Source organism: Gymnoscopelus microlampas (assembly GCF_963454915.1).
Source record: "Gymnoscopelus microlampas genome assembly, chromosome: 21".
NCBI classification, from domain to species: domain Eukaryota; kingdom Metazoa; phylum Chordata; class Actinopteri; order Myctophiformes; family Myctophidae; genus Gymnoscopelus; species Gymnoscopelus microlampas.
Window position 1 is genome coordinate 42,551,713 of NC_139958.1, and position 25,253 is coordinate 42,576,965.

A 25,253-nucleotide genomic window follows, 5' to 3' on the forward strand; every position below is an offset into this window, starting at 1 on the left:
AAAATAGCTGATCTACAAGCTCACAGTGCGTCGCATCGCGACACGTTGTGAGCTTGTAGATAAACTTGTATCTGTGCTTGTAGATACACAAATCTTGTATGGAGGTCCCTGGGACTAAATATTTTCAGATCTGTGGCCAAGTACATGTTCATTTGGGGGGTCTTTGATATGAAAACGTTTGAAAACCACTGATTCAAACGGCATATATTAATAAACAACTACATTTTAGAAACAGCCGCAACCGCCAATATTTCCCCTAATTGTTTTACCACCTCTACACCAAAACTCTTAATCTACACACTCACAACACATTGTGTTGTCACGTTGTGAGCTTGTAGATCGCTTATTGTCACCCACAGAATAATGACGCTAGGGTTCGTGTGGTTAATGACACAGGTATTCAATGATTGTTTTTTAGGCCCTGCGGTGGGAGAGCTGTCGAGAGAGAGTCAACACAAAATGCCTGTCTCTATTTTCTACTGCCAGACAGTTGAGGAGAGAGACCAACATACATTTACATATCCACAACTATTCAACATCCTGTCACCTATATAGACATTCAATTGCATGCTATCACATGGTTGTTTACAGGTTATTCAGGATAATAGTCGGCAGACAAAATGGTTTGGTGTAAAGTACAGACGTGGAATGGCATACGTATAATAGGCATTGGAAACTATAAGCATATCACAAACTAATTGTGATTCAGATTGCCACAATGCAATTATATAAATGATTCTCAATGCATGTACATTTTTTATTTATATACTGCATATGATTGTTTTCGTACTGTGTGACCACTTGCTGCTTAAAAGAAAAGCATAATCATTAATGCATGCAGTATCCAACATGAATAATAGCAGTCAATCATTTACTTCCAGTATCTTTAATTGATGCAAAAATGCTGTTAATAACGTGTGTATGCTTAGATCAGAGGTTCTCAAAGTGGGGTCCAGGGACCCTCAGTGTTCCTTGAGGGGGTTTCAAATGGACCCTACAGGTCCATTTGGTTCCATTTGTATCGTTCAATAGGCCCTAAATGACAGCAGAGTCTTGTGCACCTGCTCCTACTGAGAGTATATTGATTCAGTGTTCCAGCCCCATTACTATTCTTAACATTTTTATATATTATTATGAACGAATGAAGCCTATTGTCCTTATTCTCACGCTTACAGTGGGGCTTGTGTCTGCTGTACACTTGTTTTCTTAAATAGAGAGAGAGAGAAATAGTAAGACTATTAGTTTCAATGGTAACTAGATGTTTCAAAACTTTTTAGGTTATTGTTTTACAATTAGCCTGATCTAATTAAAAGCTCTGTCTGTCGTCCCATTAGCCAAAATAGCTGTTTGTTTAATGTGGGCAGGCACAACAAGGTGATGGAAGTACCATTGAAGTGCTGCTGCTTTCTTGTACATGTCCAGTGAAAGTACCGCCAAAACCAAATGAGGTTAGTCTACATGTTTATCAGTCTCACTATCTCGGCTGATATAAACAAGGCCTGGTGTGTTGTCCACAGTGTTTTCCTTACTATCTAGATCAGTGGTTCCCAAACCTTTGTTTTCAAGAACCCCTGTCTGTGTCTCAGTCAGAGGAGGGCTGTGGACAGTTCAGAAACCTGCTTACCAATGACATGGTTTGGTCATTTCAAACAAGATTTCAAACTTATTTTACCCATTTGTATTAAGAGAAAGGCTGTAGTTCTTATTAGCTTGGGTTCCCCACCGATGATGTCATTGGTAGGCAGTTTTTTGTGAACTGTCCACAGCTCGCCAATGAGGCAAAGACCGCGTAGACAGATATTGTGCCATCTGATAATGAGCAGATGGTCACGTTTTCACATAGGAATGATCAGTAAGCTGCGTCGAAGAGATGATTACGTTTGGGGTCAAAGGTAAAGGTCAAAAACAGTCATGAAACCTTTCATCACTATGGGGCGGAAATCTTGTACTGTATGTGCAAAACAGTTTTCAGTAAATAGAAAAGAAAGACCCAGTTTTCTAATGGATCCAGTGTAGTTATTTATTAGTCACAACAACCTTGTTAATACTTTTCATTGTTCAATATCCCACAGATAGACTTGACCACTTTGAACCTTTCAAACAAATGTCTACAAGTTCAGCCTGATTTATACCAAAACTAGAGTTTCGGGGGGCTACGCCCCCCTCAACCCCAGCCGCGCACGGGGCCCAGCGTGGCCGCGTGTATATTGGGGGACCCAAAGCGCCGGAGTAAAACTGTGGAAAAGTTTTTTTGAAAAAGGAAGAAATTAGAAGAAAGAATATTTTGTATGTTTCAGGGGGTCCACAGGGGGTCCGCGGACCCCCTGCTGGTCCACTGACCCCCTGTGGAGTGTTGGGACGCGCGGGGACACCCCTGGAACATTGCGGACCCCTACGGTGTTTTTTTTTTTGTCATGAAGGTGGTTGCTTGTTTCTGGCGCTTGTTTTTAGAGAACCTGGCATGCCTGGCAACCCGACTGACATCACTGACGTATCCTTGGTATTTGTACTTCCGGGTTGCATAATGATGACATCACTGTCGAGTCCTTTGGTGTCATGAACCTAGAACGGTTTGTTTACCACATTAGCCTGGGCAACGTGCTGTGCTGTGGCCGTCGCTGTTTGTTTGTGTGTTTGGGATGAACATGGCACGTGAAGGACGGACATATTGTGATCGAGACATGAGTGAAGTGAAAGTAACGGCCTGGGTGGAACAAAGGAGGTACGTAAGAAGGGGGGGGGGGTTGAAGCAAAGGAGCTGCGTGTGTGGTGTTGTGGAGGAGATGGGCAGAGTGCAATGGCGGCCGCTCGTGTTGTTTCGGCGAAACCCGTCGGCGTTCGGTGTCGGTGGTGTGCACGGTAAACGGTACGAAAGTGATTCACCTTCCGTTTAGTCCGACATTTGGTGAGTAGAATTAATTATGTTGCGCGGTGGAAAAGGTGTAGTGAGCAATGAGATGTCCCCTACGCGACGCGTAAATTCAGCGCGGCCGCCGTGGCGAGTCAGTTGGCGACATGTGGTCTGGCGGTGCGTTGTTTATTCGATAACAGAGCTGTGGGGTGTCCTCACCGAGGGTGCGGAAGTCGGTCGCCATTTATATAGTTAGACTAGCAGATGTGCAAGGTTGTAGATCTGCTATTTACGTGTGCGACACCGGCACGTAACCAATTATATTAATCAGGCAACAGGCTGGGTGATATTAAATCAGGCAACAGGCTGGGTGATATTCCAGTTAAGTGACAATCAAAAGTGTAATTCTAACAAACGGTAGTGGAAACGCAAGCACATTGCCCATTATATTAACGTGATGCTTCAGGGTGTAAAATAAATTGAAAAACACCCACGCTTTTGTGGTTCAGAGATATAAAAGCCACTTGCTGTAAAGAAGGATGATCTAAATTGGCATTGAATATGTGTAAAGAAGCAAACATGTTCATGAATATGAAAAAGAAAGCATATCGCTAACGTCTTGTCATAGAGGAAACGGTTCTGAATGTGACGGAACCGCTTCCGGGTCCTCAATGTTGGATTTGGCTCCTCCGTTTCCTGGATCCCAACCCTAGCGCTGGAATTGGGGTCTAGCACTGAGAATCCCACTAACTCATTCTAACTCAAGTAGCAGCATTCTAAACTGTGCCATACATACTCAATAGTAACTTAGATCTTTGCATACTGCTCCCTAAGGATTTCCCAGGCAAGGCAGGCAGCTTCACTGACCTGCTTTCAGCGAAACATCTGTCTCTCCATCTCCCCCCTCTCTCTCTCTCTCTTTCTCGCGCAAACTGACGCACGAGGGAGATAAAAAATAAATAGATAACCTACTATGTAAAGCCTTCCTCCAAGCTATGGTATGGTTGCCCTAGCAACAAACGAGCCGCCTGCCCTGCGTAATGAGTGCTATGTAGGCTAGATGAAGCATGCTTCCCCCCACACACACATACACACACACTATGCTACCTAATCCTTTGTTTATATTTTAACCCATTAAGACCGGGAAGTTCCGGGAACGCATCTGTGTGTCATTTTTAGATTTCTTTGGCTATTATTATTTCTTTGGCTTTTCTTTGGCTATTCAAAAATAGCAGATTTACATAAGCTTGTAGATCTGCTATTTTTGAAAAATCATGATTTCCTTTGGCAAATCGAATACATATTTTTTTATATTTGTAACTCAAATCTTTGCTTCTGGGGGGGTCCCTGGAACTAAATATTTTACAAATGTTCGCTTTAAAACATATATACATTCGAAGATTTGCACAAATCTTCACGATTTTTCAAAAATAGCAGATCCACAAGCTCATAGCGCGGCACTCGGTGCCGCGCTATGAGCTTGTAGATCTGCTATTTTTGAATGGCCAAAGAAATCTTAAAATGACACGGATGCGTTCCCGGTCTGAATGGGTTAGCATGGAGGCACAAGGTGGATAGTGCTGTTATATTGTTGCTTTATATCAAACTGACCCCTGGCCAAGTGGGCCATTAACGGCCAAATAGGATGCCGGCGTAGAGATTAACCTACATAATGTAGCCCAGTTCAGCAATTCCCAACCTGTGTGGGTTGTGAGGATATATATATAGCAAGAAAACGGAATGTTAAAAAAATAAATGTTTTCATAGTGATAAAATAGTTTTCATTGTGATGACCGATGAATAGGATCTTAAAGTATACTGTGTTAGATCCATTGATCCACGTGGTCAGATGGGTGGGCCGCAAACACTTTCAAAGTGAGCCTCGATCCAGGACGTTCGCTCGGTCGACGCTGCAGTGACAAAGTGTCAGGAGGCGCGTCGCCCGACATTTTTTTCACTGAAGCATCAACTAGGCTTTAGTTTAGCCATATTGGACAGATATTGGGCCCCTTCCTTGCTTCCTTCACAGGTGTTACCAATGACACTAATGAAGGCTCTGTTCCATTTAGTGTAGCACAGTGGTTCTCAGACTTTTTAATTTCAAGGACCCCCATAACTCTGAGAGTGTACAAATGGAACCAAATGGACCCGGGAGGGTCCATTTGGTTCCATTCATTCACTCTCAGAGTTACACCCTCTCAAGGAACCATGAGGGTCCCTGGACCAAACTTTGAGACCCACTAGTGTTTCTAGTGAGCCAACATGCACAATATCAGCACCCTGACTCTGTTTGACCAGAATGGAACAGAGCGTTCATTAGCATCATTGGTAACACCTGTGAAGGAAGTAAAAAGAGGCCCAATTTCTTTCCAATATGGCTGCTGTGCTTAGAGCCTATTTTGTCGACAAAGACTAAAAGACTTAAGGTTTTGATATTTAGTCGACTAGACTAGACTAAGAATAAACAATTTCCAGAAGACTAAAATAGGACTAAAGCTAAATGGTGTGTTGTTATTCAAAAGACTAAGACTAAGACTAAATCAAAAGTTGTTGGCAAAATTAACAGTGCTGTGAGATGACTGTAAAATAATGTATTTTCATGAACGTAAACTCTATAAACTCTGTATACTTTGATGACTGGCATCCCTCTGGGGTCTATCCCGGGCCCCCCTCCCTTTTTCTCTCTACACCGTATCTCTTCGCTGAAAATAACCGATTTCACCAGCGTTTTGTCTTGTTCCTTAATTTTTACTACATATCCTTTTTATAATGTGTTTCCTTTGCGTAATGTTTTATATGAAGCACATTAAATTGCCTTGTTGAAATGTGCTACATAAATTAACTTGTCTTATCTTGCCTATTTTGACATGCCAGAATAGGGAAGCTGGGGTTTTTGTGGTTAGGTTAACGTGATGGGCAAAGCTGTCATGATGATCTTATAACGTGTGCAATAATGAGTCAATTACAGCTAATGGAGCACAGAAGTGCAGAAAACACTTTCGTTACCCCCATGGTCTGGTTTCCCCCATTCTAAATCCCAATAGGCATTTTTACGTCGCATCACGTCATAAGAACTGTGTTCCAAAAGGTGCCTCTCTGTTGTTTATGATATTTTAGTTATGTCTGACACCGTCAGTGTTTGCAAAATATTGAATGAAATCTGCGGCGGAAGCCAGAAGTAGTGTTGGAAACTACAGTAGGAAATCACGTGACATTTGTCTGTTATTATTTAGTTTTTTTCATGAAACAACTGAGAACTGTCAATGCTACTCTCCTACAGAAAGATAAAAATCACACCCTGTGTGAAGGTAGCGGCGCCTTTGATACATTTTGTCATCGATATGTGTTTATAATGTGTTTATAGCCACGTGTCACGTAAAGCTTGACCAATCACTTTGTTGACGTGTCTGACCAATCAGAACGTTGACGGTGAACACGGACAAAGTCAGGTATAGAGCAGGATCGCGCCGCTAAAAACCAGTGCAACACGTCTTGACGCTGATTATATCGTTGGTGTAATGGGTATAATGTATAGAGCCTATGCGTGTGACATCATCGTACCCGGGAGCTATGCGGGAACGCCTACTGAGTGGCAAAAAAAAGACTTTCTGGCCTTGACAGCCCACACATCCAAACAGAAAAGTCCTCCTATCTGATTGTATTAAACAACGTAAACTCACCAACATGGCAGCTGTACGGAAAGCTTGAATTATCCTCTTTCTATCCGCTACTTTTCGTCAATAAATTCTGTGCAGGTGATTATTTAGTATCAGAGTTTGGAAGTGCATGTTTTCAATAACCCAACGTCCTGCTGCCTCCTGCATTGTGTGCAATTTAGAAACGTGGTAAGCAGGACCGTTGAGTGATTTCCAACGAGCGCTTCCAAACTCCAATGCTCCATGCTGCTCAATGTTTTGCCACTCAGTCTAAATGAGGGGGGCGTGTCCCGGTGGAAAAGTGACGCATGTGCATACACTCTATAGTCATTGGATAATTTCTAAGCCTGAGAATTGTAGTCAATTTATTTTCTTACTCTTTGAACAAATAGGCTCTATGCACAGCAGCCATATCATCACTTCCTTCACAGATGTTACCAATGGTACTAATGAAGGCTCTGTTCCATTTAGTGTAGCACACGGGTCCATTTGGTTCCATTTGTACACTCTCAGAGTTACACACCCGCAAGGGGCCATTTGGAAGCCCATGAGGATCCCTGGACCCCAACTGTAGACCCACTGGTGTAGCAGAGTGTTTCCAGTGAGCCAACATGCAACAATATCAGCACCCTGACTCTGTTTGACCAGAATGGAACAGAGCCTTCATTAGTATCATTGGTAACACCTGTGAATGTCTTCATAATATGGCTGCTGTGAATAGAGCCTTTTGGTACCTTTTCACCTTCAGTTGATACTTCATATCCATATGAGTAAAATCACTGACTTCAGTTTTGTATTCTTTGAACACGGTTGTTATATGAAGTGGTATTTAGAAGGGGGAAAATACCTCCAGACCCAGTGACGTCAGACTTCAGTGATTTATAATGAGAATGTTTCCACCTTTTACATTGTGTCAAACATATTTATCTTTTTGTCTCGTTCTTTCCCTCAGCTAATCAGAATCATTGCTGTTGGATCTCTGCGCTGCCACACACTGGGATCCAGGAGCTTGGACCATAAATGACAAGGTATTAACTACAGCTAGACCCATATATCGCCCGCTTGGTCGATATGTCGTTGTGTGTGAGTTGTATAATTGTGTTTGTTCAGCTCTACGCGCTCTTGCTGCGAATGACTCACAGACTGACAGGTTTTTAATGTGGTAGCAGTTCGTTGTTTGCTATCTTGGCGACTCCTTTTCTCTTTCCTCGGGCTGTGTCCCGGGCTAGTTTAATAGCTGGATTGGGGGGGGGGGGGCATATTAGAAATACACAACCTATGAACCCACATTGGCCATTAACCCACTAAGACCTGGAACGCATCTGTGTCATTGTTTGATTTGAGCTAAAAAGCATTATTTTATACTTTGGCAATTCAATAGCAGATCTACAAGCTCATAGCTCGGCACCGAGTGCTTGTAGATCTGCTATTTTTGAAAAATCGTGAAAATGTGTGCAAATCTTTGAATATATATGTTTTTTTTATTTGTGACTCAAATCAATGTTAAACTTCATCGTACAACAGTGTTGCGCACAAATAGCTGATCTACGAGTTCGCACAATTGTAGATCTTGTAGCTCAACTGTTTTTACAAGTTTTGAAAATGTTCGCCTATAATGACATGCCCAAAATAGGGACACCAGGGTGAAAGTGGGTAAATATACAAGATGATAATAATAACTGTGGATGTAATCTTCTATAATGGCCCATTGAAATGTCAACTATCCTAATATACAGTAGAGAGTCGCGCGCATGTGTTGCTGTCTGCGTCTCCAAGCTGTTTGTGTGTCTGGGTCTCCAACAAGTTAGGTCTCGCTTCGCTTTCGGGAGTCGCGCGCATGCGTGACTGTCTGCGTCTCCAAGCTGAACAAGTTAGGTCTCGCTTCGCGTTCGGTTTGCATGTTGCAGTTTGGTTTCGCTTTCGATTTACGTGTCGACACAAACACCCGTGTTGCAATAAACGCCAACACGCTCTGCTGTCTCTGTTTCCGATGTGCGGCCCAGGCTAATAGACGGGAGCCCCGCGCAGCGGCTAGACGGCGCGGCCCGAACCTCTAGTATATATACATTCTGTCCTTTTTTTTGGGAAGGAAGAAGGCTGCTGGCCTCAGTGACTCACACAGAGTTTATTTTGCTGGTGTATCATATTGTTGCTGTCAGGCAGAAACCGTGTATCTCCGCGTTTCAACGTGTGATTTTTCCGTAAATTAATTCCTTACGTTGTGATACTACAGTGTCACACACAAGTAGCAAAAACAGCCGATGTACACGCTCACAACCCGTCGCATCGCAACGTTTTTAAGCTTATATATCTGGGATACTTTTAAAACACTTATTTAAGTGTGTGTACACACTTAACACTTTCACTGTCAATTTAAAAAAAAAAGTATTGTGTGTGTGTGTGTGTGTTTTATAAATATTTAACCAATGTAATATTAACCCATTAAGACCGGGGAACGCATCTGTGTCTTTTTTTTAGATTCCTTTGGCTATTCAAAAATGGCAGATATACAGGCTCATATATAGACATACCGAGTGCTGCACTATGCGCTTGTAGATCTGCTATTTTTGGAAAATAAATTGAAAATGTGTGCAAAGCTTTGAATATATATATATATATTTTTAAACATTTGTAAAATATGTTGTTCCAGGAATGCCCAGAAGCAAAGATTTGAGTTACAAATGTTCGCTTTAAAAAATATATATACTCAAAGATTTGCGCAACTTTTCACGATCTTTCAAAAATAGCAGATCTACAAGCTCATAGCGCGGCACCGAGTGCCGCGCTATGAGCTTGTAGATCTGCTATTTTTGAATAGCCAAAGAAATCAAAAAAATGACAGAGAGGTGTTCCCGGATTAAATGGGTTAACTAGAGCTTTTGACTAAATAATAACCACACTGGGTCAATTTTGGAACACAGGTTTTCTTCTCCCATTTCCTGAAAAAGTAGCAGTTCTGGACATGCGAGGTTTCTACCCCGACGGCGACCATAATAGTGATGCACACAGCGTTTTTTTATTTTGCTGGCGTATCGTATATCTCTCCCCCCTGGGCCTGCAGTGAATCAGGGTGGGGTCAGATCTTGTTGTTTCTTGTCGGGAGTTCGACTCGTGCTTTGCATTTAAGCACCTCACATTGTTTTGGGGGATAGTGCTGGTGTTTATGTGGCTTTAGAAAGGGGTCGGCAGGTGGTAGAACGGCCGCTTGGGGGAAACGGAAGGTTCCGGGTTCACTTCCCGTCTACCCCCCCGGGTTGGCGTCGAAGTGTCCTTGAGCAAAGACGCCGAAATCCCCTAACTGCTTCAGTTCCGATGAGCAGGTTGGCGTCTTGTAACTAACTAAGTACATGTACTCAAGTACTGTACTTAAGTATAATTTTGAGGTATTTTTACTTCATTATTTTCCAATTTTATAATAGTATTTCCAATTTTCAGTACTTTTACTTCTACTCCACTGCATCTCAGAGGCAAACATTGTACTTTTACTCCGCTACAATTATTTGGAAACTTTAGTTACTAAACTGCTCACAAAATGTAAGGAAACTTGAATTTGGGCCATTATATCTCCCCTTTACTGATACTAATCAGTAAAGTGTTATATATCATTTTTATCGGTGATTAGTCACCTTTACAACGAGGTACAGCTTGTAAGCATCGGGCATTCATGGATTGAGCAACACAGGCAAACGCGTGGGTAAGCGCCGAGCAAAAATGTGCCAAAATCACCCAATATGCTTTTGGGTGAGTTGCAGGGCCCATGCTCAGGTGCCAGTCACACACCTTTGACTGACACACACCTGCCTGCAAATGGTACCAGGGCTGGCATCAAATAATTCGTAAATCTGCGTAACGGAACACCAGCTTCACATGCCCCACTTACCCTGAAGGGACAAACGTGGCATCTTTCTATGGGGGCAGTGTTGCTGCTTGGAGCATACACAAACTTAACAAAGTTACAGAACCCATGTTGCAGAACGCAAAGTTGCAGAACCCACCTTTCAGCAGGTGTGTGCTGGCAGGTCGCTCAAAACAAGAGCAATTACCAGCAAAAGCATATTGGGTGATTTTGGCACATTTTTGCTCGGCGCTACCCCACACGTTTGCCTGTGTTGCTCAATCCATGAATGCCCGATGCTTACAAGCTGTAGGTGACTAATCACCGATAAAAATGATATACAACACTTTACTGATTGGTATCAGTAAAGGGGAGATATAATGGCCCAAATTCAAGTTTCCTTACATTTTGTGAGCGGTTTAGTTACGTTGTAGATTTAGATTGTTATTACAAAGCATACATTACCCACTATAGCCCTATATACATTTCAGCCATTTGAAAATAGCCGATCTGCTATTTTCAAAAGATTTTAATATATTTTATACATTTGAAAACTTGTGAAAGCGGACATTCTGCATAATGAGCACTTTCTACTTGGTGCTTTAAGTACATTTTAATACCAATGCTTTTGTTCTTTTACTCAAGTTAATTTTGAATTCCGGACTTTTACTTGTAACAGAGTGTTTCTACGTCGCAGTATTGATACTTTTACTTAAGTAATTTAAAAAAAATGTTTTCCACCACTTTGGGTGAATGTAATGCACGTTGTAAGGCCCTACATAAATGCCCAAGTCTTAGAATATTAGTAACATACTATGTATGGGCTGCATTCACTTGTGCCATTTTGAATTGAATGAAACTGAATGCGCAAGTTTGATGGACACATACTCATTTCTGTGGAAATATGATAATAGTATCATTGTACACTGTGGTGATATGATATCAGTAATACTGTACACATTGAGTGAAAGGAATGAGTTGACTTATGTAAGCTCTAGGCCTGCAACTATTGTTTATTTTCCTAGTGATTATAAAAAGCATGTTTTTTAGCATATTTAATTGTTTTATACATTAAGAAATCGATGACCCACAAACTTTATTTTATACTTTGTTGTAAAGCGGTGTCTTGCTAAAAAATAGTGAAAATAGTAGATCTACGAGCTCACTCACTCGTACATTTGCTATTACAATTTTTTCTTCTGTTTTAATCGTTCATTAATTGTGATGGAGGCAAAAGTTTGAAATAAACGCCATATCGTCTTAAGCCTCGTTTTATTGTAGCTCAAGTTAGAATGGTGAGCTCCCAGGAAGGTGTTGCGACCCCATAAGACTATGGTCAAATGGTCAATCGATAAAGAAAACCATGATTGATGCTATGGAAGGAAAAAAACATAACAAGAATAGAGGATATGTGTGTGACATCATCATCAAACCCGGAAGTTATGCAGGAATGCCTACTGAGTGTCAAAAAAATACTTTCTGGCCTTGACAGCCCAAGCATCCAAACAGAAAAGTCATATCTGATTGCATTAAACAACATTAAACAATGTTAAACTCATTTTGCATGTTTCTTTGCCACCCGATTTGACACTCGATGTGCCATTCACTTTAAGCATGCGCATATCCTCTATAACAAAGCAACCTAGAACGATGGAACCTACACAGCAATGCCACTGTTGGGGACCCAGTTGTATTCCCAAAAAGGCATGTATTCGCCTCAGAAGTTTGTGTTCTTATTTTTACAGTTGGTAGAAGGAAATCATTTCCACTAGATTTAACCCTTTAAGACCAGGAATCTCATGTCATTTTAGATTTCTTTGGCTATTTAATACTAGCAGATAATTGCAGATATACAAGCTCATGAGCCTTGAGCTTGTCGATCTGCTACTTTCTTTAAAGCGAACATTTAACTCTGATCTGTGCTTCTGGGAGTCCCTGAAACAACATATTTGGAGATAGGGGTCCGCGGCCAAATACATATCATTTTGGGGGTCCTTGGAACATGGAAAAGTTGGATCACCACTGATATAGCAACATACTTTTTTTCAAAAAACTGTTAGGATTTAGAAGACATTTGTAGAATACATATTCAAAGATTTGCACAAATTTACACGATTAAAAAAGAAATAGCAGATCGACAAGCTCATGAGCTTGTAGATCTGCTGTTTTTGAATAGCCAAAGAAATCTAAAGTGATACAGATGCGTTCCCGGATTGAATGGGTTAATGTTTTGCACCCTGCGTTATGCTGTGTGGTGTTGTTGAATGTGAACCAGACTGTGGTTGGTTTCATATACGGGCCGTGCTGTGTCTCTCTCTCTCTCTCTTTCTCATGCACAACTGATCCGTCTTACGGTGCGATCGGTTTCCCAACTTAGCTCCAGTATTTGGCCCTGGCCCGTCCAGTCCCAAGCACCCCTGGGTCCAGTCCAAAGCACCCCAGGGATCATCTGACGGGGCCCGTCCATTGCACACCCAAAGCACCCGGGGCCAAGGGGTTCAAATGTTATTCCACTCCACTACTAATGACACTGACCCCCGAGACCGCAGAGGCCATCTTGATAGGAAAACCCACACACATCGTCCCTGCCAGGTGGAAACCTTGTATGTCCAGATCCGTGCGTTGTTCAGGAAATAGGGGGGGGGGGGGAAATAATCTGTGTGCCTTCCAATGAATCCAATGTAGTTAACCCATTAAGGCCTGAGGTTACGATTCTACCAATGTCTTCTAAATCCTAACAGGTTTTTGAAAAAACCTATGTTGCTATGTCAGTGGTTTTCAAACTTTTTAATGTCAAGGACCCCAACATGTATATGTATTTGGCCGCGGACCCCCATCTCACAAATATTTTGTTCCGGGGACCCCCAGAAGCAAAGATTTGAGTTACAAATGTTCGCTCTAAAAATATATATATTCAAAGATTTGCACAAATGTTCTCGATTTCTCAAAAATAGCAGATCTACAAGCTCTGCCGCGCTACGAGCTTGTATATCTGCCATTTTTGCTTTTTAGCTCAAATCGAAAAATGACACAGATGCGTCCCATGTCTTGGGGCTAAGGGTTAAGATTAAGTCACACGCTCTTGTTAATACTTTTCATTGGTTCAATATTTGTAAAAACCATCAGACACACGTTCTCCGACAACTTACTTACATGCATACTTTCAAAATTGTTCAGAAATTGTGAAAATAGCAGATCTGCTGTTTTCAATATTTGTGCATGACATTCTTGTACAATGAACTAGGTCATTAATTTATGAAAAAAAAGATTGTGTGTGTTTGGTATTGAACTTTGGAACACATGAATACATTTTTTTCTTTTTTTTTTGCCATTTAGGCTTCGTAATAAAAAATCCACATGGCAGATATGACAAATAACTTAAATATACAAAGGAATTATTGACATATATTAATTTTATACATATATATACACACATATATTATACAAAAATAGCAGAAATAGCAGATCTACGTACAAGCTTACTGCTACATGCTGTGTTGTATGTTGTGTTTTTTATATTCGGAAATGTGTGAAAATGTTTCAACATGGAAACGATTATGACGATTATGTAAAAATAATTGCGACTATCTCAAATATTTTCGATTAGACGATTATTATGTAATAATTGTGACGGGCCTAACCATAAAAAGTAGAAATGTGGCTTAATGCCGACAGCAACTATTTATAAAATCTTGATTCCTCGTGTTAGAAAGACAATTAATCCCTTACTTTGTCTTGGCAATCTGTGTTTTTCTGACTCTTGGTGACATTAGTTTGCAATATAAGTCCAGAAATCAGTCAATTTTACATAGAGCAGAGCTGAATGAGATACTGTAGATACTGAGGATTTTACAGTGCATATTGGGGTCTCGGAGGTAATGGTATCGAATGGGGGTCCGTGGTCTAATGCATATGCCACTGGGGGTCCTTGAAATGAAAAAGGTTGAGATGAGAACCAGTGTTGTGTTCATTAACTTGTAGCCCAAGTGATGTTAGACAGCATTATGTCTAACCTTAACTAATGAGCATACATGGCTTTGCCTTTGATCTCTGGCAGGTTCCTTTTTTTCCCCTCTCTCCCCTTGGTGGAATGTTTCCACATTTCCTACCTCTAAAGATGGTGCCACCTGTCCATTGAACTCCATTGAACCGTTCCTCAAGCTGTATACTACGTTAATCTAAGGCGAACGCTTTTGATATTTTCAATCTTCGAGTGGGCCCAGAAAAGGTTGAGAAGAACCACTGCCGTTTCCATTCATTACAAAGGACTCCTACTCTCCATGTGGATCACTGAGACTTCCTTATTGTTGCAAAAAAATGTGCAAAGTCATCTTTGTGCCACACTTAACAAAACCTGCTTTATATCGCACTGGAAGGTTTTCTCCAAATCCGCTCTGTTAAATTGAAAATAAGCAAAATAAGAGGCCAGTCTATGACGTCAGTACTGTGGCATCGTATTGATGACCTCACGGACCTCCATATATGGGTATAAAAGGGACACAGACATAGAGAGACTTGTGGATTTTCTTTTCTGGACAACCGCAGGTCCGACCCACTTCCCGTTTGGCACAACACGCCCCTCATATACTCTGCAAGTTAATTGGTCAGAGGGTTCTCGAGTTAGTTAGTCAAAAACAGCAGATATACAAGTTCATAGCGCGGCACCGAGTGCCGCGCTATGAACTTGTAGATCTGCTATTTTTTTTTAAAATTGTGGATATTTGTGCAAATCTTTGAATATATATATTTTTAAAGCGAACATTTTTAACTCTGTTTAGAACGCATTCACGCACGCACGCGCGCGCGCACACGTACACACACACTGCATTTATAGATATACACACACTGTAGAGAATTGCAGCTATGAAACGGGCCCTGTCACTATGCATGCATTCTTTGGGCTATGTTTTTGAAAAAATATTGAAAATGTGTGCAAATCTTTAAATATATATATTTTAAAAGCGAACATGTGTAACTCTGATTCTACAAATGTCTTCTAAATACGCTTTTTTGAAAATAAATGATGTTGCTATAATATCATCGGTTCTCAAAACTGATATGTATTTGGCCGTGGACCCCCATCTCAAATTATGTTGTTCCAGGTAACCCCCAGAAGTTCTAAACGGTTAAAAATGTTCGCTTAAAAAAATACTTATTCAAAGATTTGCACAAATGTCTACGATTTAAAAAAAAAAAAAGATCTACAAGCTCATAGCGCTGCACTCGGTGGCGCGCTATGAGCTTGTAGATCTGCTATTTTTGACTAGCCAAAGAAATCTTAAAATGACACGGATGTGTTCCTGGTCTTAAAGGGTTAAATGGCATCAACACGCAGTGCTTGGTTTTGTCACTGTGGCTCATGGCTTTGAGGAAGGCAATCCATAAGCAAACAGAACAGGTGGAAAGCTTTATACAGTGACACAGCACTTCTATTTGTTTAGTGTGTTGTTCTTAGCAGGGTTATAGAGAAGTCATGTGTATGGAAAAGTTGAGGAAATGTGGTTTGTCGACTTTAACCACTTAAACCCTCTAGACTTTTGCCAAAAATAGCCGATCTACAAGCTTGCAACACGTCGTGAGCGTGTAGATATTTTGGGCTAATGTTCCCCACCCAGAATATGGATGCTGGGGTTCAAGTGGTTAATAGTATTGTTGAATGAAACGGATCAGGAGTTCCCAAAATGTCCCGTGTCCCAAAATAGCCATAGCTTCTGGCTGTGGTCCCTCTGTTTGCGAAATGGCTTTATCAGAATGAAAGAAATTACACACGCACACACACGCGTGCGATGCGACGTGTTGTGAGCTTGTAGATTAGCTATTTTCACTACTTTTTCTTAAATTGTTTTATTTATTTATGATTAAAAAAAAAACTAATTGTATGAAACAAACTTGGTCCGTGACCCACAAAAGGGCCCTGACCCACTGTTTGGGAAAACACGTCAAAGAAACTATTAAAACATAGTTGTTGTTAAATGAAGCGACCTCCATTTTGGATGACCTTGCTTGTGTCTTGTTTGTGCGGCCGGTTCCTTCAGTACAGGAGGAAACAGAGCCCACAGGCTCACACTGAACTTAATCTCATATTTAATTAAAGCACTTCCTGGCAGGAGGACACTATTTATAACCAACCAAGCATGCTCTCTCTCTCTCTCTCTCTTTCTTAATCCTCAATGAGGGATACGTACTCAGATGTGTTACTTGAGTAAAAGTATCAATGCCACAATATAGGAAATACTCTGTTACAAGTAAAAAGCCTGTATTCAAATTGTGACTTGGGTAAAAAAAATACAAAGGTATTGGCATCAAAATACAGTATACTTAAAAGTACCAAAGTAAAAGTACTACAATAATTTTCAAGAAATTATCAAACTTTAAAAAATAAATAGATCTACAAGCTCACAAGGGATAGGGTACATCATTAATTCTCAACTTTTTTTAATTTCAAGGACTATTTTTTTTCTGTAACTCTCAGAGTTACATTACATTACATTACAGTCATTTAGCAGACGCTTTTATCCAAAGCGACTTACAATAAGTGTATTCAACATAGGTAGGGAACGAAAACTACTAATCACCAGAAGTCTTAAGTGCATTTCCTGCAAAAAACAAGCAACCAAGAGTATACCTAGCGCTAAGGTAAAAGTGCAATATATCAGCTACCTACTTTCTTAAACAGATGAGACAAAATAGCAAAATCAAATGAGCACGAGCTCAAACAAATAAGTGTATCGACTAAACAAGATCCAATAAAACAATACAAAACTAAAACAAGAGTTCGTACAACTAGTTAACAACAAGTAGGCCAGGCAAAGAGGAAGGGTAGTGTTTCCTGAAGAGGTGGGTTTTCAGCCTGCGGCGAAAGATGGGCAGTGACTCTGCTGTCCTGACTTCAGTGGGAAGTTCATTCCACCACTGTGGGGCCAGAACAGAAAAGAGTCGTGACCGTGTCGATCGACCAGAAGGACCCTTGAGTGACGAGGCAATCAGTCGCCCTGAGGTGGCAGACCGAAGTGGTCGGGCAGGGGTGTAGGCATCAACCATAGGCCGGAGGTAGGAAGGAGCTGTTCCTTTCACTGCCCTATAGGCTAGCACCAGGGTTTTAAACTGGATCCGAGCTGCTACGGGGAGCCAGTGTAGAGAACAGAGTTACAGACCTGTAAGGGTCCAATTTGGTTCCCTTTGTACACTCTGACTTACAGCCCTAAAGGGTCCATTTGGTTCCATTTGTACACACTCAGAGTTATGGTCGTCCTTGAATTGAAAAAGTTTGAGAGCCACCGTGTGATAAAACCGTTTCTGGATCCCAACCGTAGTGAGTAGAATGTAGAACCTGTTGATAATCTGCATAATCAACACATTTACGTTTGTGTCTGTTAGCCTACACCTGCAATGCATGGTTGACTCCTGAAGCAGTTCTTTTGTTGCATTAATAGGAGAAGTGTTAAAGAGAGAATCGTGTGTGTGTGTGCATCAGAGACCACACGCACACTTTCACTTGTGCGTAAACTCCCTGCACTGGAAGTTGAAATATCTTCTCCGAGCCCGAAGCCATTGTCTGGCTAGAATCATTTCTCTATAGTCGTCCGACCTAAACCAGTGTGTTCCCCACTTCCCCATCCTCCAGACTGGATTGTGGTGGAAAGTAACTTTGACTTAAAGGAAGCACTTTCACCCATTTTCAACCGTATCTTCGTATAATTGGTCCTCACTAGGGCTTTCACGACTAGAGATTTTTACAGGTCGACTAATTTGACCCAGTGGTAGTCGACTAGTCGAAATAAAAAAAAAAAAAAAAAAAAAACATTTTTTTTTTTTTTTGGGTGGCACTGTTTTAATACCATCCTACTACTATATTACTATTATTATTATCCTCCTGCCCTTATTTTTATGGTGTTTTAAGGGAAGCGCTTCTGGCACAGCAGCACAGCACCACAGCAGCGTCTCCAAGGATCCCCATTGCCCAATAATAGGCTTTTATTGGGCATGCTTTTGACCCCCTTTTGATAAAAAATAAAGTCAGGAGGATAATAATAATAGTAAGATGGGCCATTACTATAGCATTAAAAATAAAATAAAAAAAATAAAATAAAAAAAAACTTTTTTTTTTTTTTTCAACTATTCGACTAGTACCAACAAGGTCGACTAGTGGTTATACTAGTCGACTAGTTGGTGAAAGCCCTAGTCCTCACTAATGTGCATTATAAGATGGTGCCGTTTCTGTCTACTGTGTGTCATTGGTGGACCGTTCACAAACCTGCCTACCAATTACATAATCGATTGGGATTCCAAACTAATAGAAACTACAGTCTTTCTCTTCCTGGAAAGTTAGAATGCTGAAATAGAAGCCAAATTAAAATAACAAATAAAAAACTAATCACAGGTAGGCAGGTTTCTGAACTGTCCACAGCCCTCCTCTGAGACACAGTGAGTAGACAGAAATGGTACCATGCTATAATGAGCATTAGTGAGGACCAATTATACAAATCTAAGGTTGAAAATGGGTGAAGTACTCCTTTAACCGGGAGGTAATGGCTCAGCGGCGCTGTCTCTTTAAGGAAATGGAAACCGGGATTAAAGAAAATACAAGAACATATCCAATCATCACCGTGACACATGAAGTCCATTGAGTTGTTTTACTTTACTTTTATTTCATTTCATATCTGTCATTCCTAGGAGAATAAAAACCTCCTCATTTCCAGTTACCAGAGCCTGATTAAATGAGGTGAAAATAAGAGCACGTTGATTTGCCTGCGAGACATTTCACGTCTAAAGAAATGACAGGGAATTATTCATCACAGTAATTATGATGATAGTGCTCTCACAGGGGAATAGAAATGAAGAAGCATTGAGGTTAAATGTGTTTTTTTATGAATTCCCTGCCGTAGCTTGGCCTGGTAGAAGCATTCATTTCATAATAACGTGGGAAGGTTTTCATTAGGGCTGGCAGATATGTATATATATCAAGTTTTGGATTATTGGCTCAGGAATGCGACACAAATGCTTCCTGTGGTGAGGAATTGATTGGAAATAAGTCCTTTTTTTGGTAGTATTCAGTTTGAAGGGTGCATTTGGTCTATCCGTCGTTTACCTGGAGACCCCCTGGAACCCCCTCAAGGACCCCTGGAGGTCCTTAGACCCTGTTGTGGCAATCGGATATAGTGTCACCAGATGGTAACATTTGAGACCTTGCTTAGCATTGTCATTTGACATTCATTCATAATTAAAGACCTTTATTGATTACACAAACTAGTGGTTGTAAATAAGACCATAGACTCATGTAATGACTACAGTGTAATGTCACCGTTTGTTATGCAAGACCAAAATGCTTTAGTACTCGTTAAATGAATAGATTAGATTCCACTTTATTCATCCCATGAGGGGAATTCAGTCTGTACGCACACCAATGGCTGGGGCTTATATGGATTACTCTTTTATTTGTATTGCATTTTTGTGATGCATTAAGGTGAGATTAACGTTATAAACCCCATAGGGTTTTTCAATCTCACCTGCACAATCTGTTTTTATTATGTTGCTTTATTGCTTTATTATGTTGCTGATTTGTGAGAAGAGAAAAGAAAGAAGCACTAATATGTCATGATCCAAGGAAATTTTCTTTTGATAACACAATCTACGGTTCCAGAGTTTTAAGACAAAACGTGAAGGGCCCTGTTATAACGCCACTCTGAGGCCGTTTTGAAAAAGTTTGGGGCAGATGAAAGGAGATCGGTCCTACAACGGTGCGTAAACATAGCCTCTGGCCTTCAGCCCGCCTCGCCTTTGGCCATCCGGCCTCGTAGAGACAATAAAAACAAGAAGCATTCTTTTCAATGGTTACAGAGCATATGGACTGTGTTCAAAATGATCTGGTGGTTTATCAATCCGTGCCAGCGAGTCATAGTTTTTTGTCTTTAGTGTGCTGTTTTCTGTTGCTGTTGGAGGTCATGGCTGTCAGTTCCCACCTGATGTCATGTGTGAGTTGCTGAGTTCCGACTTAAAGAAACACAAATAACGCACATCCTCCGTTCCTTGGTGCTGAGCTTTAACTGTAAAAACAGTAGTAATAAGGCAAAGATTTGGCTCGCAACTCACTTTGATGCTCCAGGTTTTATTTCTGTTTGTTTGAAATAAAACCTGGAGCATCAAAGTGAGTTGCGAGCCAAATCTTTGCCTTGAGTTCCGACTTAAGACTAGGACTCAAGTCCAAGATGCATAGGTCATTGTGTGTGTGTGTGTGTGTGTGTGTGTGTGTTGCGTCCTCCAAAGAGGATGATGCGATCTTCCACCATGCAACAGCTCATACCAAATATTGAACGCAGGGAAAGAGAAGGTGTCTGGATTGAATTTCCACAGATCGTTGAAGGGCTGTAACCGCAAAGTCAGGTTGTAACCACCGAATATGTACAGCTCTCCATTGTAGGCCAAAAGGCTGAATGAAACCCATGTTCTTCTGGAAGGTACCGTGCAGGAGGTGTGCTCAGCCAGCAGTCGGTGTCTCTGTGTCAAACACAGCGATGTAGCTTCTCAAATACAAACATCTTTGTCCCGATGATAGTGGCAGAGTGACATTTGGAATCTTGGATTGGTTGGTAAAAGTTGCTAAATGAAAATGTTCTTATTTGACAATTCATTGTAAGGGACATGGTTGTGATGACACCATTGTGACGACGTTGCATGAGGATGTCATTACGTAGAACAGGGGTCTTCAACGTTTTCAGGCCAAGGACCCCCTAGCTGAGAGAGAGACGAAGCAGGGACCCCTACTCTATATTGTATAAAATTGTGTTTCAGATTAAAGTTTTTTTTTACTTAATCTGCTCTTTTTTCCCTCTACACCTAGCCTCTTTGCCAAAAATAGCCGATCTACAAGCTTGAGAGCTTGTAGATCTGCTATTTTCGGCTAATGTTCTCCTCAGAAAAGGAATTCTAGGGTTCAATTGGTTAATGTAAAAAAACTAAATCTTATCACACAAAGATTTGGCGGACCCCCTATAGTAGCTCTGAGGACCGCCTAGGGGTCCCGGACCCCCTGTTGAAGACCCCTGACTGTGGTTTTAATCGGTGGTCGGTCGATCGGAGCATCACTAGTACAAATGGATCCAATTGGACCCTTGGTAACGCTATCAAATGGGGGTCAAACCGCAGTCTAATGGGGGCCCTTAAAAGGTTGATAATTACAGGACGTCCATGAGTGAGAAAGCTAGATCTTTTGTTTTGTAATGTTTTGTCTGTCAGAAGTGCATGGTTATGTAAGTGTCCTACTTAAAGCTGTGTGACCTTCTCTCTCCGTTTTTTGAAGTTATTGAGAGAAGTGCTTCCTCTGGTGAGGAAAGACTTGCTGCGTTCTCACTGAGAATCAGGACCATTGTTTAATCACGTGAACCCCAGTGTTCAGGGGCGAATGTTTGCAGAAACAGGCGGAAGAGATTTGGTGTAGAGGGAAAACGAGAGAGGGGGGCCTAGTGTAGACCCCTGGGGGACTCCGGGCAATGGAGTACATAGGGTTTAATTGGGATACGTGTGAGTTATGTGTGAGACGGATACACAGACACACTTTCTGTGCATTTATCCACACGTTTCCTAGGGCATTGTGTGGGCATCATTTCCTGTCGAAATCGCCCACCATACCCTAGGAAACTTGTGGATAGATGGATGTTAATGTTGTCTGCAAACTACACTTGCATTGCAATAAGCATACAAAGAATTCTCTCTTCCGTCCGATTAGCTTCTCCTCAGTAGCCTGTGTGTGTGTGTGTGTGTGTGTGTGTGAGTGTGTGTGTGTGTTGTACCAAAGTGTTTGCGATGCATCACAGCACCTTGTAAACCCCAGTCCCTCCAGTGTGTGGCCGAGCGAAGCGGCGGTGGCATCGGGGCAAACGTCCAAAATTCCAAACGTCACACTTTGTGAACCTTATTGCAGAACACATGGACACCAATGCATTCTAAAGAGGAGTTCATCAATCTGCCTGTGTGAAGTTGCACTAAATTAACCCATTCAATCCGGGAACGCATCTGTGTCATCTTAGGTTTTAGCTTATAACCATTATTTTATACTTTTGGCTATTCAAAAATAGCAGAACTACAAGCTCATAGCGCGGCACTCAGTGCCGCGCTATGAGCTTGTAGATCTGCTATTTTTGAAAAATCTTGAAAATGTGTGCAAATCTATGAATATATATATATATATATTTTTAAAGGGCACATTTTTAACTCAAATCTTTGCTTCTGGGGGGTCCCTGGAACAACATAATTTGAGATGGGGGTCCGTGGCCAAATGCATATTATTTTGGGGGTCCTTGACATGAAAAAGTTTGAGAACCACTGATATTATAGCAACATAGGTTTTTTTCAGAAAACTGTTAGGATTTACGTATAAGACATTTGTAGAATCCCCAGAAGCATTTGAGTTACAAATGTTGCTACTAGTCAATGTTGCAAATGCTTTAAAAATATATATATTCAAAGATTTGCACAAATGTTCACGGTTTTTCAAAAAATAGCAGATATACAAGCTATGAGCTTGTATATCTGCTATTTTTGAATTGCCAAAGAAATAAAAAAATGTCACAGAGATGTGTTCCTGGTCTTAAGGCCTTTGCAGACAGAGTGTGATTAGTCAGTCAGTTTTTACCGCGTGCGAAAAGTTTTTACCGCATGCAAAGGCCTTTAATGGGTTAAAGCAGTAGGTATTCAGAGATCGTGACGTATGGTATCAGACTGCATCAGAGAGGACATATTGTTTTAGGGTCCGACAGTGGCTCAGGAGGTAAGAGAGCAGCCGCTTGGGGGAAACGGAAAGTTTCCCAGTTCGATCCCCGCCGAGCCACTGAACTAGTCCCAACTGCTCCTGATGAGCACATTTGATGCCTTACATGGTTTCCTCTGCTGTGCGAATGTGTGTCTGTGTGTGTAAAAATGGGTGACGCTATTGATAAAGGTGCTTCTATAAATGCACCGTTCACCATTTCATTTGATTCATGGGGCGCTGCGGCCGTAGCTGAGAGGTCACCCGTTCGCCTCCTGGCCCGCCCCTCTTCTACGTGTCAAAAGTGTCCTTAAGCAAGACAAAACGCCCCCCAAGCCCCCCCCGTAATGACCATGTGAGCAGCCATCAGCTGGGGGAAGATGAAACTGAATTTCCCCTGTTGTGGATCTGTGTACACTCTCTAATGTACAGTAGTGCACTACATACACTCTTGTTATTCCCCTGCTTTTAACTCTTTCAAGCCTGGAACGCATCTCTGTCATTTTAGGTTTCTTTGGCTATTGAAAAATAGCAGATATACAAGCTCATAGCACTCGGTGCCGTGCTATGTACTTGTAGATCTGCTATTCTTTGGGGGAAAATTGGGTGCAAATCTTTGAATATATATATTTTTTAAGCAAACGTTTTAACTCAAATCTTTGCTTCTAGGGGATTCTACAAATGTCTTCTAAATCCTAACAGTTTTTTGAAAAAAGGTATGTCGCTATAGTGGTTCTCAAACTTTTTCATTTCAAGGACCCCCAAAATGATATGTATTTGGCTGCGGACCCCCATCTCAGAATATTTTGTTCCAGGGACCCCCAGAAGCAAAAATGTGAGTCACAAATGTTCGCTTTAAAAAAAACATATATTCAAAGATGTGTGCACATTTTCACGATTTAAAAAAAAAAATAGCTGATCTACAAGCTCATAGTGCGGCACTCGGTGCCGCACTATGAGCTTGTAGATCTACTATTTTTGAATAGCCCAAATAAATCTTAAAATGACACACAGATGCGTTCCCGGTCTCAATGGGTTAAAGCACATATCTACCATCAGTGGTAGTAGACGCAACTGTTCATGCCATACGTTCAAGATTGAATTCATTTCTTATCTTTGATTGATATCACCAGTGCGGTTAGCCATGATTTATCTGCACATGCACTGTGGCGTGCGGAGAAAATAAATTGTAAGTGATCCTCATTGGCATCTCTGGATTTATAGACCGGATTGAAAAACAGAAATGGATCCCGTTGACATGTCCGGATTTATTGACCACATGCGTAAACAACCAGTAATATTTTTGCCTCGGTCACCAAACTGAAGAACTGAAATTACGCTTGCATATACGCCTTGTGATGTTTTGTCTTTGAGGGCATAAATTCTGAATGCTCAAATACCAAATAACTGTACCAGATAGCTTTCACAGATTGTATTGTATGAGGTTCCTCAATACATATCAAATATAGCCAATATTAGGATACTATTTTACGTTGGCTGTTGCTTTATCTTTTTCCCCCGACATTTGTTTGTACTTGAAGCTGCCATTATTTGGACTGTTCGCTCTTGGAAAAAGAGATTTTCAAACTAAAGTCTAGGCCAGGGGTCTTCAACAGGGGGTCCGGGTCCTCAGTTAATACAGGGGGTCCACCTCTTTGTGTGATGTGATTTTTCTTTTTTTTACATTAACCACTTGAACCCTAGCATCCCTTTTCTGAGGAGAACTTTAGCCAAAAATAGCAGATCTACTAGCCCACTGTGAGCTTTTTTTGTAGAGGGAAAAAAGAGCAGCAAAAGTCCCTGCTTCATCTCTCTCTCAGCTAGGGGGTCCTTGGCCTGAAAACGTTGAAGACCTCTGGTCTAGGCTACTAGTCATCTCCTGGTTTGTTAGATAGACAGACCCCGTGAAAATGATCACAGCTGTAAACCTTGTCCAATGTCCAAACCTGTTAGGGTCGTTACAGAGGGCAAGCGGTGGACACGGGCGGTCTCAGCGGGGATCGTGCCGCGATTGTTGTTGTTTTGTCCTCGTGCGCGTAGCGTGGGGAAAAAAAATCTGACCACAATCCAGCGATTGCCGCCCACGCACGTGTGCACAAACGAGCGAGTATATTTCACGGGGCCGCGCCCGCTTGCCTCACCGCCCTTCAACTTCTCCGCGCGTCCCAA

At 41.4% G+C, this 25,253-nt stretch overlaps 1 protein-coding gene across 3 annotated transcripts in view; it reads left to right on the forward strand.

The window, feature by feature from the left end:
* erbin (erbb2 interacting protein) overlaps positions 1-25,253 on the forward strand; it is a 124,628-nt gene that overhangs the window by 7,726 nt on the left and 91,649 nt on the right. For all 3 annotated transcript variants that reach the window (XM_084047421.1, XM_084047423.1, XM_084047422.1), the window contains exon 2: positions 7,460-7,535. The gene's annotated coding sequence lies outside the window, so the exon portion shown is untranslated. The remainder of the gene's footprint in view (positions 1-7,459; positions 7,536-25,253) is intronic.